Source organism: Jatropha curcas, chromosome 8 (genome assembly GCF_041381405.1).
Source record: "Jatropha curcas cultivar XTBG-Jc1 chromosome 8, XTBG_Jcur_1.0, whole genome shotgun sequence".
NCBI lineage: Eukaryota > Viridiplantae > Streptophyta > Magnoliopsida > Malpighiales > Euphorbiaceae > Jatropha > Jatropha curcas.
Genome location: NC_143158.1, coordinates 17,164,720 through 17,180,355, shown reverse-complemented (window position 1 = coordinate 17,180,355; position 15,636 = coordinate 17,164,720). Strand labels below are relative to the sequence as shown.

General features: G+C 39.1%; 1 pseudogene; it reads left to right on the top strand.

Annotated features, from left to right (window-relative positions):
• Positions 1-1,694: 1,694 nt before the first annotated feature.
• On the top strand, positions 1,695-12,009 carry LOC149494266 (uncharacterized; annotated as a pseudogene).
• Positions 12,010-15,636: the final 3,627 nt, after the last annotated feature.

Below are 15,636 nucleotides of genomic sequence, written 5' to 3'. Positions count from 1 at the left end.
GTTGTTTCCCTATGTCTTGAGAATTCTCTCGTTCTAGATTGGTTTAATTTGAGTGTGGGGTTTAGTAGGAATGCAAGAAACAATGGACTTGGTTCTGCTGAATCAGGTCTGGTCTGTCAGGCTGTGTTCCTAGCTTTGTTTTGTTATCTTCCATATTGATCTGGGCTGTGATCCCTTCATAACATTTGTAGAATTTTGTCTTATCTTTCTAATGACTCTAATTTCATTTAATTTGGAGACCCATAGCTCCGGTTATGTTTTAAAAACACAGCAAAGGTCCATGTTATTTTTATGCTGAAAATTTTTCTATGTTAAGTCATTTTGTTTAAGTATGAGAATTTTTATGAATTACTTAAGTTTAAATTAAGTTTTTATTATGAGAAGACTAAAGAAAATGAATTTTATGAGAAATGTTTTTGGGCTCTAATATACTTGGTGTGGATTTGATGCATGATTTGATTTTATTATGTATGATGAGCATGCTCGGCATTTGATGCCATTATGATAAGAAGCTATGATCATATGCTAGGCACGTGGGTGTCTTATGTTAGGGCGGACGCGCTCTATATGTTATGAAAAGGTTGGCGACCTAAGGCCATTATGAATAAGCTATGAAAACTTATCTGCTTCTTTTTCTCCTAAGTGTATGTGAGCCCTTATACAATATTTTTAAGGAAGTGAAATAAATGAGATCACATTATGTTAATAACTCTTAATTTACCACAACTTATTTATGATATCAAATGAATTTCTAAAGCATGATGTGTTGGTGTACATATGTACTGCATGTTCAAATTTAATGATTTTATGTATATAAATGATTGTTTTTAAGTATGTTGTCATCACAACATTGGTTTGTTGTGTTTTATGAGCACCACTGAGTTTTATACTCAGCGCGTTGATTTTATCACGCGCAGGTTGGAGATTGTGCTTGCTGCTTAAAGACCTGAAGAGTAGCATCAGAGCTGAAGAGATCTTTTGGTAGTTGATTAGTATTTTATGTAACTAAAAATTTTGGCATGTATAACGATTACATTTTTGGAGACTGTATTATTTAATTTATAACTTAAACATGTTATTGTAAATGATTTTGGTGTATATATATTGGGAGATAAACTTGGACTTATTTAATGGTTAGAACATTAGAAGTTGATATATTTAAATGAATGTATTGAAGTGATGAATATTATAATGTTATTGAGGAACTATGGAGTTATGAAATTATAGAAGTGCTATTGTGTTGTTATTGGAGTTTGACGGGGTTTGGAGTTTGAATTTGGGAGTGCTTTGTATTCATATGTTTGGCAACTTCTATTTTTAGGGGAAACTCTTGCAGTTTTTCTGTAGGATTCTCCCAAATCATTTTCAAAACAAAATACTATTACTTGCTAAACTTGTGAATACTAAGTCACTTCTAATTCATAATATGATTGTTTGATTTATATGTACGTTAGGACAGTGCCTCCAGCACCGAATGTGGCATCCACCGTCGGGTCTTTCAGGATCGGGCAGCGGGTGTTACATTTAGTGGTATCAGAGCATAGGTTTAGGTGGTTCTAGGACTATATGCATATAGAGGCATTTATCTATTTTGAAGTGAGAGTATGAGTAATTTAAGTTAAATACATGCCATATTGATTTGGTTTGGAACTTCTCTCTGATGCGAACCTTTTGGTCTTTGTAGGAGTTGAGTGATGTCTCAACATCTGTCAGATGAGGAGGTGGATAGTTATGTCCCTCCTAGTGGTGGTATTCCTATTGGAGATGCCGCTAGTGGTGCTGTGGGTTCTAATGCAGAGCACGCCTCGAGGGTGGGGCAAGCTGCTGCAGGTCCTGCTGGGCCTAATCAGGATACATTTGTTCAGCAGTTAGTTGCTGCTTTGAGGCAGGCAGCAGGAGCTGTTCCCCAGGCTCCAGTTGCTCCAGCCCCTATTCCAGTTCGTCCCCCTATTGAGAAACTGAGGAAATATGGAGCTGTTGAGTTTATGGGTAGAAAGGATGATGTGGCTTCTGCAGCAGAGTATTGGCTCCAGTCTGTGGAGAGGATATTGGAGCAGATGCAGTGCTCACCTGTAGACAGTTTGGTTTGTGCCACTTCCTTATTGAGAGAGGAAGCTTACCAGTGGTGGGATACTGTATCACGGACAGTTAGTGCTGAGCAGAGGACTTGGGACTTCTTTCTTTCTGAGTTCAGACAGAAATATATTGGGGAGCTTTACATTGACCAACGTAAAGCAGAGTTTTTAGCATTAAAACAGGGCAGAATGTCTGTGGCTGAATATGAGAGAGAGTTCATCCGGTTGAGCAGGTATGCTACTGAGATGATTCCTACTGAGTCTGATAGATGTGTAGATTTAATGTGGGAAAATATTTTTCTGTGTTTGATTCATCAATAGGGACACATATATATACACATACAAGATACTATAAACCTATTAAGAATCTAACTCCTAATAGAGTTCTATTTACAACTCCTAATAGAGTTCTATTTACAACTAATCCTTAACACTCCCCCTCAAGTTGGAGCATAGATATTAATCATGCCTAACTTGTTACAAAGATAGTCAACCCGGGGTCCGTTTAGAGCTTTTGTAAAGATATCCCCTAACTGTTCACTTGTTTTAACGTGTCCTGTAGAGATAACACCCTGTTGTATCTTTTCACGAATGAAATGACAATCAATCTCGATATGTTTTGTTCGTTCATGGAATACTGGATTTGATGCAATGTGAAGAGCAGCTTGATTATCACACCATAACTTTGCAGGCAAGGATGACTTGAAGCCAATTTCCTCTAACAACTGACGAATCCAAATTAATTCACAAGCAGATTGTGCCATAGCTCGATATTCTGATTCAGCACTCGATCGTGAGACTACATTTTGTTTCTTGCTCCTCCATGATATCAAGTTTCCACCTACAAAGACACAATATCCTGAAGTTGATCTTCTATCAACCTTCGAACCTGCCCAATCCGCATCTGAAAAACATTCAATGTTCAAATGCCTATGATTACTGTAAAGCAGGCCACGACCTGGATTACCTTTCAAGTAGCACAAAATCTGTCCCAAAGCTTCCCAATGGATAACAGTAGGAGAAGACATAAACTGGCTCAAGACGCTCACAGAGTAAGCAATATCTAGACGTGTTACGGTAAGATAATTCAATTTGCCCACTAACCTTCTATACATCTCAGGATCATCAAATAGCTCACCACCAATTGAAAGTTGCATATTTGGAGTCATTGGAGCACTGCATGGTTTGGCACCCAACTTTTCGGTTTCCTTCAGTAAGTCAAGGACATACTTCCTTTGAGATAAGAAGATGCCTCTCTTACACCTAGATACTTCAATACCCAAAAAATACTTCAACAAGCCTAAGTCTTTTGTCTGGAACTGGGTCTGGAGAAATGATTTGAGTGATGTAATGCTGGCTGAATCACTCCCTGTAATAACAATGTCATCAACATAAACCACAAGTAGAATCAAACCAGTCTTAGTACTTCTGAAAAATACAGAATGATCAGAAGTACTCTTCTGCATGCCAAATTGATGTACCACATTGTAAAATCTACCAAACCAAGCTCGAGGACTCTGTTTTAGGCCATAAAGAGATTTTCGAAGTTTACACACTTTACCCGACTCCCCCTGAGCAACAAAGCCTGGTGGTTGCTCCATGTAAACTTCCTCCTGAAGATCCCCATGAAGAAAGGCATTCTTAACGTCCAGCTGATGTAAAGGCCAGTCAAAAGTAGCTGCTAAGGAAATAAATAAACGAACAGAAGACAATTTGGCAACAAGAGAAAAAGTATCAGAATAATCAAGGCCATAGATCTGAGAATAACCCTTTGCAACTAATCGAGCCTTGAGACGAGCAACAGTCCCATCAGGATTCACTTTAACGGTGAAAACCCACTTACAACCAATAGCTTTCTTACCTGCCAGGAGAGGCACAAGATCCCAAGTACCATTAGTATCTAAGGCAGCCATCTCCTCTTTCATTGCTGCACACCAACCAGGATGGGACAACGCTTGGACAACAGTTTTAGGAATAGAGACAGAGTCTAAGTTACTTACAAAACAACGAGATGAAGAAGAAAGATGATCATAACTAACAAAAGAGGAAATAGGGTAGGTACATTTGCGTTTACCTTTTCTAAGAGAAATGGGAAGGTCAAAGTCTGACTGGGGAGTGCATGGCACAGGCTCAGGTTGAGTGGAGAGAACCGGATCTTCTGGTGAAACGGCAGGTGGAGGAAGTGAGTCAAGAGTTCCTGGTCTCCTGGAATAAACCTGTTCAAAACGAGGGCGTGTAGATGCTGGTGCAGGAGCGGGAATAGGAGCAGCAGACACTGGAGTAGGAGCAGGAGCAAGGTCAGGAATACGAGCAGGAGCAGGAGAGTTATGAACTTGCTGGATAGCATAGACTAAAAGGTCATCATCCTCCCCCTCACTCTTATATATAGAAGAAGGAAAAAATGGAGTATTCTCAAAAAATGTGACATCTGCAGAAATAAGATAACGGTCAAGATCGGGAGAGAAACAACGATACCCTTTTTGATGCCGAGAATACCCAAGGAAAACACAACGAAGGGACTTTGGATCTAATTTGGAAACCTGTGGACGAACATCACGAACAAAACAAGTACAACCAAAAATACGAGGTTCAATGGGGAATAGAATTTTAGAAGGAAACAAGACATTATAAGGAATTGCACCATTAAGCACAGAAGAAGGCATGCGATTAATCAAAAAACATGCAGTAGAGACAGCATCAGCCCAAAAATGTTTAGGGACTTTCATTTGGAATAAAAGTGCCCTAGCAACTTCAAGAAGATGTCGATTCTTTCTTTCTGCAACCCCATTTTGAGAAGGAGTATCAACACAAGATGTTTGATGGAGAATACCATTTTGTGACATATAAGATTGGAACGAACTAGATAGGTATTCTTTAGCATTATCACTGTGCAATATGCGAACAGAAGTATTAAATTGAGTTTTAATTTCAGCACAAAAAGAATAGAAAATAGAGAATATCTCAGAACGAGTTTTCATTAAAAATAACCAAGTAACACGAGAATAATCATCCACAAAAGTTACAAAATACCGAAAGCCAGTTTTAGAAATAACCGGACATGGACCCCAAACATCAGAATGAACTAACTCAAAAGGGGATGAAACCCGCTTATTGACTCGAGGAACTAAAGGTAAACGATGATGTTTGGCAAATTGACAAGATTCACATTCTAAACTTGATAAAGACTGAAACTGCGGACACAACTTCTTTAAAGTAGACAATGATGGATGACCCAAACGACAATGAACCTCAAGAGGAGATAGAGCACCAGCACAAGCCAGAGATAATGAAACGTGTTCATCCAGAAGATAAAGGCCACCAGACTCACGTCCTCTACCAATAATCCGCTTCGTCAAAAGATCCTGAAACACACAATATGTAGGATAAAATTTGACACAACAATTCAGCATACGAATAATTTTGCTAACAGATAATAGATTAAACGAAAAACGAGGCAAACAAAAAACAGAAGACAATGGAAGAGATGGAATGGGATTGGCAGTGCCAATACACTTGACAGGAGATGTGGACCCATCAGCTAGAGTAACATGACGATTAAATTGTTTAGGTTCTTTTAATGAGGATAAGAGACTAGGGTTACCTGTCATGTGATCGGTGCAACCAGAATCAATGACCCACTCTGATGAGGTAGACATAAGACAAGAAGGAGGAGTACCTGAGTTGACAGCAGCAGCAATTGAGGAATTAGTAGACTTAGAGGAACGGTATCTAGAGAGCTCAGCATACTCCGCAGCAGAAATTGTTACATTGTTGTCAGAAGAAGTAACTGCATAATCTTGATGTGCCATATTTACCCTTGGTGGCTTATTTATTAGTTTCTTGCAATACCGTTTAGTGTGACCAGGTTCATGACAATAATGACAGATAAGAATGCTTGTCTCCCGAGTGATTGGTCCATTACCACGGTTATTTCCTCCTCTTCCTCTGTTTCTTGGCTGTCTAGCTACCTGATTATGACTCACAAGGGCACTATTATCAGAAGGGGAAGGTGTATGAGAACCTTCAGTACGGAGCAATCTAGCAAAAGTCTCCTGAAGAGAGGTAACATCACTGCCTGAAAGAACTTGTGATTTGGCAGTTTCAAAAACTGGAGCAAGACCTACAAGAAAACTCATCACAGCCATTTGTTCTCGCTGCGTTTATTGAACCTTAACATCGGGACTAAAAGGCAATAAAACATTAAGTTCCTCGTAAATCTTTTTAAATTCTGTAAGGGTCATATCTCGCTAGTTAACCCGATAAAATCCTTTGCAGACCTCATACATACGAGACAGATTACCTTTTCCCGAATACAAGAATTCAAGATATTCCATTAATTCTTTAACAAACTCACAATGATTGATTAATCCAACCACTTCACTGTCAATAGAATTGCGAATCAGTAGGAATAACTTAGCATCTTCCCTGAGCCAACGTTGCCTAGTGTCATCAGTTGGTGGATCATCAATTAAATGATCATCTTTTTCAACACTTCGCAAATAAACTCGAATTGTCTTACTCCAATCTAAATAATTAGTTCCTTTCAATTTATGTTCTGTGATCTTATTCATTGCTGGGATTAATTCAGTAATAGTAGTTTTAGAATCTGTAGTTGGAGGATCCATTATTAACAAAAACTAAACACCCTACCAGCAACCCAGAAAGAGATACCAAAAAAAAAAAATAGCCTTTCAAAAGCAAACAGGAGCAAACAGTAACCTGAAAACTCCAAATTGACAAAAACTGAGAACGCTCCTACCAAAACTTCGCCGGATTGGAAAAACAACCACCTGAGTAGATTGCTGAAGTTGAAACGAAGCCAGAGAACTATTTTCGATCGCCGAAAATAGCCGGACGCGCCGCCACGCCCCGGCGCGTGGTACTGTAGCAGAAACACAAAAGCGGCGCGTGGGGCCCACGCGCAGGGAATCCGGTGACCGGATTTGGAGGGAACGCCGATCGGCAGCTGGGGAACCTTCTGAGGTAGGTGGTGAGACAAAACGGTGACCCTAGAACTGTCACCGAGACCGACAGCCGCTGGACAGCCGCTGGAATTTCAACGCAAACGGAAAAAAAGGTTTAACGAGCCAAAGGCTCTGATACCATGTAGATTTAATGTGGGAAAATATTTTTCTGTGTTTGATTCATCAATAGGGACACATATATATACACATACAAGATACTATAAACCTATTAAGAATCTAACTCCTAATAGAGTTCTATTTACAACTAATCCTTAACAAGATGCAAGCGCTTTAGGAAAGGCTTGCATGATGAATATCGCATGCATCTAGTTGCTCATCCTCATACATCATTGTCTTCCCTAGTGAAGGCAGCTTTAGAGCTTGAGTAAGTGAGGAATGAGCAGCAGGCTAGGAGGCAACGGAGTCAGCAGGGTCAACAAAAGAGGGTTCAGGGTATGGTATCTGGACAGACTTCTGGGGCTCAGTCTAGTAGTAAGAGGCACAGAGGTCCATCACAAACCTGGTCTAGACCGATTCAGAGATATGGACAGGGTACTCATGGCAGAGTAGCTCCACAGACCACATCTGTTGCTAGTGGTGGAGGTGCTACGTGGATTGATATTCCGCCATGTCCTCAGTGTGGAAAGAAGCATCCCGGGGTTTGTAGGAGATTTTCTGGGGCATGCTTTCGATGTGGGTCTACAGAGCATTTGCTTTGAGACTGCCCTATGACTTTGGCTAGTGCAGCTCCTCAGGTAGGGAGGTCGGCTCCTTATGTTTCGAGAGGCAGAGGCAGAGGCCGTGGTGATACAGGAGGCACTGGGAGTCAGAGGCCAGTTTCAGAGACAGTGGAAAAACTTGAGTCCAGAGCACCTGCTAGAGCGTATGCTATCCGGACTAGGGAGGAGCAGGATGCCCCAGACGTTATCATTGGTACATTCTCTCTCTTTGATATTTCTGTATATGCTTTGATTGATCCTGGCTCTACTCATTCATATTTAGGCATACATGTGGGTAGATTGGGTAATATGCATGCTGATATGTTAGAGCATAGTATTGAGGTTACTAATCCCTTAGGTCATAGTGTCGTAGTTAATCAGGTGTATAGAGATTGTCCATTGGTAATCTATGGCCATGTGTTTCTGGGAGATCTAATAGCGTTGCCTTTCCGGGAGTTTGATGTGATCTTGGGTATGGATTGGTTATCTAGACATGGAGTTATGGTTGATTGTAGACTTAAGAGGATTACACTCCAGACTTCATCTGGTGAGGAGATTGTAGTTGTGGGTGAGAGGTCGGATTACCTCTCTAATGTTATTTCTGCTTCTACTGCTAGAAGATTGATCCAGCATGGTTATGAGGCCTACTTAGCCTGTGTACTTGCTCCAGAGTCAGAATCTCCTAGTGTCCATGATATACCCACAGTATGTGATTTTCCGGATGTGTTTCCAGAGGAGTTGCCTGGTTTACCTCCTGAGAGAGAGGTTGAGTTTGGTATTGAGGTTATGCCTGGTACTGCACCGATATCCATTGCTCCGTATTGGATGGCGCCTTCTGAGTTGAAAGAGTTAAAGATACAGATTCAGGAATTGCTTGATAAGGGGTTTATTCGTCCTAGTGTATCTCCGTGGGGTGCTCCAGTATTGTTTGTAAAGAAGAAGGATGGATCACTTAGATTGTGTATTGATTACAGACAACTTAACAAAGTTACTGTGAAGAATCGGTATCCATTGCCTCGGATAGATGATTTGTTCGATCAGTTGAGAGGAGCTAGTGTATTCTCGAAGATAGATCTAAGATCAGGTTATCATCAGCTAAGGGTGAAGGCATCAGATGTACCTAAGACTGCTTTCAGGACACGCTACGGTCACTATGAGTTCTTGGTAATGCCGTTTGGTTTGACTAATGCTCCTGCAGTGTTCATGGATTTGATGAACCGGATCTTTCATCCTTACTTAGATCAGTTTGTGGTTGTGTTCATTGATGACATCTTGGTATATTCTCGGACTAGAGAGGATCATGATCACCATTTGAGAATTGTACTTCAGATACTGAGAGAGAGACAGTTGTATGCTAAGTTGAGTAAGTGTGAATTCTGGTTGTCTGAGATTGCTTTCTTGGGTCACATTATTTCTGTTGAGGGTATTAGAGTTGATCCGAAGAAGATAGAGGCAGTGCTTGAATGGAAGCCACCTAAGAATGTGACAGAGATTCGGAGTTTCTTAGGATTGGCTGGTTATTAGAGAAGATTTGTCAAGGGATTTTCTCTCATTGCGGCTCCTTTGATTAGGCTTCTTCAAAAAGATGTTAGATTCGAGTGGAATGATAAATGTCAGAATAGTTTTGAGAAGCTTAAGATGATGCTTACTGAGGCTCCAGTGTTGACACAGCCAGTTTCGGGTAGACCGTATGATGTGTATAGTGATGCTTCACATAATGGATTGGGTTGTGTGTGACATCCTACTGAGTCGAGTCATTTCATAGAGTCGAGTTGAGTCGGGCCAAACCAAAACCGGTTGGGGTAGAATGGGATTATAAGTGGACTTACTTGATTGAGAGAAAAAGATCAAAGCATATGGGTGAGGATTTATTTGCATTAAAAGACCAAGCTTGGGTCTTAAGTAGTAACCTGTTGACAATTGAGGTACCATTTAGGAAGTTTCACATAAAAATTCATTGATATTTTGATGGCCTACCCGTAATAACCATTTCACTTTCCCATTTTCATCTTTATCTTCATCTTCTTCATCTCCTTCCTTTCTCCATCCATTTTCATGGTAGTTAAGCCTTAACTTCAACTTCTCTTCTATCCAAGTAAGTAAACCTTCTTGAGGTTCATAATTGAATCATTTGGTGCTATTTTTAGAATATTCATAAGAATTCTTATTTATAGGTGAAGTGAGTTCAAAGGTAGTAGAAAAAGGAAGTTAAAGAAGAGCTCAAGCTTTTTGGAGTAAAGGTTTGATATCTCTTTTCATTTACCATTTTCTTTGCATGAGAATTTGTGTGGTGTGTTGCTAATGAGACAATATTGCTTCATGTTGAGTGGGAGGACTGGTAATGGTGAGAAAACAGGGGAGGAATTGAATAAATGAAGTAAATAGTGAGTTTATGCTGAAACAGGTTTTGCTGGAAATTTTACCAGTAACTTCATCTTGATTTTGACCCCATTAAATGATGGAATTAGGAAGTGTTATAGAAGAGTTATTTGTTCCTCTATGTGTTAGCTTTACATGGGTTTTTGAATCATCCAAATCAGAGTTGTATATTGAGAGATATGACCAAAAGAGTACAGACTGTGCAGGCTGGAAAACGCGACGCGCGCGCGCGAATTGCATGACGAGCTCGCGACTTGTGCCTGAAACTCACTGACTCTCATTTTGCACTTTACGCGCTCGCGACTTTCATTTGCGCTCTCGCGACCTTCACCTGAAACTCTCTGACTCTCATTTGGTGCTTTACGCACTCGCGACTTTGCACTGCGCGCTCGCGACTTGTGCCCGATAACTCACTGACTCTCATTTTTGCATCTCGCGCTCGCGACTTTGCAAGGCGCGCTCGCGACTTGTGTTTTCATGCACTTTTGGACTTCTTTTTCTATGCAATTGGATTCCTTTGCTCAACTTGTATGCCTCCAATCATTTTACAACAAAAATACAACATTAGAACATGTATCAAAACAACATGCAAGCATACAAATGATATGAAATCAAATAAACATTATGATTTATGAAGTTATGAACTATGAATATAATGTTGTGTTATATTATTGACATACCAACATTAGGCTCCATTGAGGTTAGGTAGAAACCACTTAGATAAGGCTATGTCGCGACATAGGATAGCAGATCTGCACCCCATACAGTTTGATACTCCGGCTACAGGCCGTTGAGTGGATATGATTATATATGGGCCATAGCAGCCAAGCATACAGTATTCATCCAGTTTCATACAGTTTTTCTTATCACTTCGGTTTCACTATAACCTTATGGAGCCATACAAATATCTTGACATAACATTGTATGAATCATACAGTATTATAAACAGTAAGAAAGATCATCAAGGTATAATGAAGGTATCATGACATGTGTGTTTATATGTGCCATATGTGTTTACATGGTTCTTTCTACACATGTATGTGCTTACTTGTTTCTTTATATGTTGAGATATCCACTGAGCTTTATTTGCTCAGCGAGTTACCTGTTTAACTCGCAGGTTTTGAGATTGGACCGTAGAGAGTCAGCTTGCAACTGCTGCAGTTCATCTGTAGAAGACTCAGTCTTCAGGGTAGCTACTCATTTGGATGTGTATCTTTTGTCTACCCTTTTTATGGCATGTACAGGGCACACAGTTGGGCCCATTTCATTTTGACACTAGTATCATGTCTTGTAAATATAAATTACATTATTATTGTAAACAACATCAGCATGATATTATATTCAATATACATTATGAGTTCAGCATGACAAGACATAAAGTCAACCAGTTTGTAGCATCTCGACTCGGTTTATTCGGGTTTACGGGTGGACCGGGAAGGGATGTTACATTGTGTGCTTATGCAGGAGGGTAAGGTAGTTGCTTATGCTTCTAGACAGCTTAAACCACACGAGAAGAACTACCCTACGCATGATTTGGAGTTAGCAGCTATAGTCTTCACTTTGAAGATTTGGAGGCATTACTTGTATGGTGAGAAATGTCATCTGTATACGGATCATAAGAGTCTCAAGTATCTGCTTACTCAAAAGGAGCTTAATCTGAGACAGCACAGATGGTTAGAGCTACTTAAGGACTATGACTTCACCATTGATTACCATCCGGGTAAAGCTAATGTGGTAGCAGATGCACTTAGTAGGAAGTCCTTGGTTGCTTTACGTGCTATGAATACGCGATTATCTGTAGCTAGTAATGGTGCACTCGTGGCAGAGCTTATGATTAGACCTAGTCTACTTCAGCAGATTCGAGATGCATAGAGAGATGATGAGACAATTGCCTTGTGGAAAGATCGAGTCAGAGATGGAAGGAAAAAGAGATTTATGATTAAAGATGATGACTGCTTGTACTTTGGGGATCGGATTTGTGTGCCTAAAATTTCAGAGCTGAGGAAGAGTATCTTAAAGGAAGCTCATAGTAGTCCCTATGCTATGCATCCTGGCAGTAATAAGATGTATCAGGATTTGAAATCACAGTATTGGTGGCCGGCGATGAAGAGGGATATCACAGATTATGTGTCGAGATGTTTGACGTGCCAGCAAGTGAAAGCAGAGCATCAGTTTCCTTCTGGTTTGTTACACCCTACTTCTATTCCAGAGTGGAAATGGGATAAGGTTACTATGGATTTTGTGACTGGATTGCCTTTAACTCCTAAAAAGAAAGATGTTGTATGGGTAATAGTTGATAGACTAACTAAGTCGGCACACTTTCTTCCTGTTACAACTGACTTCACCATGGAGCAGTATGCAGAGCTTTATATAGATGAGATAATGAGATTACACGGGGTTCCTTCTTCCATCATTTCAGATAGAGATCCGAGATTTACTTCTAGATTTTGGAAGAAGCTACATGAGGCTCTAGGTACTAAGCTAAATTTCAGCACAGCTTTTCATCCTCAGACAGATGGTCAGTCAGAGCGGGTTATTCAGATTTTGGAGGATATGTTAAGAGCTTGTGCTATTGAGTTTAAGGGCAGTTGGGAGAAGTACATTCGACTTGTAGAATTTGCCTACAATAACAGTTATCAGTCGAGTATTCAGATGGCCGCTTTTGAAGCACTATATGGTAGGAGATGTAGGACTCCACTGTGTTGGTCAGAATTGAGTGAGGGCAAGATGGTAGGTCCAGATTTGATTCGGGATACAGAAGAAAAGGTCAGAATTATTAGAGATAGATTGAAAGCAGCTTCAGATCGTCAAAAATCTTATGCGGATTTGAAGAGGAAGGATATAGAGTATGCAGTGGGAGATAAGGTTTTCCTTAAAGTATCTCCGTGGAAAAAGATATTGCGATTTGGAAGAAAGGGTAAGCTTAGTCCTAGATTCATTGGTCCATATGAGATCATTGAGTGTGTGGGTCCATTAGCCTATAGACTAGCTTTACCACCAGACCTGGATAGGATACATAATGTTTTCCACGTATCTATGTTGAGGAGGTATCGGTCCGACCCATCACATGTAATATCAGTGGAATCTGTGACTATAGAGCCAGATTTAACTTATGAGGAAGAGCCAGTGAGGATACTTGCTAGGGAAATTAAGGAACTAAGAAATAAGAGAATTCCGTTGGTAAAGGTTCTTTGGAGAAACCATAAGACCGAGGAAGCTACATGGGAAAGTGAAGATATTATGAGACAACAGCATCCTCAGTTGTTTAATTCAGGTGAATTTCGAGGACGAAATTCTTTAAGGGGGGAGAACTGTAACGCCCCATTTTTTCCTGTGTTTTAATAGTAGTTTACCGGTCTGTGAATAGTACCACCGGTCCGGAAGTTGGTATTATTTTTGGTCCGAAAAATTTCTATTATGTTTTATATTTTATTTAACATTTTTGGAGCATGTATGCATGGTTTTTATGGGTAGAAAGTAAGTAAGGAATATTTTTGGAGAATTTAGATAATTAGTGAATAGTGAATTATGGTGTTATATTAAGTAAGGAAATTTGAGCAAATTATTTTTATGGAGGAAATTTGAGCAAATTATTTTTATGGAATAAATTAGAGAGTTTTGTGGAGATAAATAATATTTTAAAGGAATTTAATTGGAGAATATTTGGAGAAAAAACCAAAACACCCTCCTATTTGAAGAAAAGACCAAAATACCCCCTTAGTTGCTTTAATAAAGCAACTATCAATTATTGACCACCAAATTTTGCCATCTTCTTCTACATCCACGTTTCTCTTCCTCCTCCTTCTCCTTCTTCTTCTTCTTCTTCATTTTCTTCAATTCCTACTTAGTAAATACCCATCCAACTTGATTTAAGTCATAAATCTTAGAGAGTGAAGCTAGAGAAGTAATCTTTGGTGACTAATTTCAAGGAATTTGGTGATTTTCCTACTTGGGTCAAGTAAGTGATTTTATGATAATCTCATTATTTTTGGGTTTAGAGTTGTCTTTTAGCATATACATTCTTAATCATGCTCCAATTACTTCTTTTATTTGTTTTCTTTGTTTGATTTTGAGTTTCTTCCATGTAGAGGGTGGAGAGCCTTCTAATAAGGATAAAGGCAAGACCAAAGCTTGAGAAGCTTTGATTAAAGCTTGTTAAAGCTTGTTTTGAAGGTTAGTGTTCATAAACACACTTACCTTACTCAAATTTTGATTTTGTGCCTTTATGCTATTATGTGTATATTTTGAGATTTTGTATGAAATGATTGGTTTGTTGAATTTTGGTTGCCATTACATGCTCTTGGATGATGTTTGATGAGTATTTATGTTGTGGTAGACATTGCTACCTTGTATCTTTGTGGTTCATGTTCCTTTCATGGCTAAAGTAAACTGAATTTGGGAAAAACGTGATTTTGAGTGAGATTTAGGACCATTTTTCAATCCTTTTTACTTTCCATCTGTGTCTGAGTCCTTCATAAAAGTTGTAGGTCTATCTCTTAGCTTTCCAACACATCCTCTTGTGTACAATTTGGAGATATATAACTCAACTTATGGCTAAAACACCCAAACTGACTCTGTTTGTGTCGGGCCACATGCATCACTGAATTGAGTGCCCATTTTGACCACTATAATGACAAGATTAGGTTCTGAGTTCTTCATAAAAGTTGTTGCCCTGTGTCTTGATAATTCTCTCGTTCTAGATTGGTTTAATTTGAGTGTGGGGTTTAGTAGGAATTCAAGAAACAATGGACTTGGTTCTGCTGAATCAGGTCTGGTCTGTCAGGCTGTGTTCCTAGCTTTGTTTTGTTATCTTCCATATTGATCTGGGCTGTGATCCCTTCATAACATTTGTAGAATTTTGTCTTATCTTTCTAATGACTCTAATTTCATTTAATTTGGAGACCCATATCTCCGGTTATGTTTTAAAAACACAGCAAAGGTCCATGTTATTTTTATGCTGGAAATTTTTCTATGTTAAGTCATTTTGTTTAAGTATGAGAATTTTTATGAATTACTTAAGTTTAAATTAAGTTTTTATTATGAGAAGACTAAAGAAAATGAATTTTATGAGAAATGTTTTTGGGCTCTAATATACTTGGTGTGGATTTGATGCATGATTTGATTTTATTATGTATGATGAGCATGCTCGGCATTTGATGCCATTATGATAAGAAGCTATGATCATATGCTAGGCACGTGGGTGTCTTATGTTAGGGCGGACGCGCTCTATATGTTATGAAAAGGTTGGCGACCTAAGGCCATTATGAATAAGCTATGAAAACTTATCTGCTTCTTTTTCTCCTAAGTGTATGTGAGCCCTTATACAATATTTTTAAGGAAGTGAAATAAATGAGATCACATTATGTTAATAACTCTTAATTTACCACAACTTATTTATGATATCAAATGAATTTCTAAAGCATGATGTGTTGGTGTGCATATGTACTGCATGTTCAAATTTAATGATTTTATGTATATAAATGATTGTTTTTAAGTATG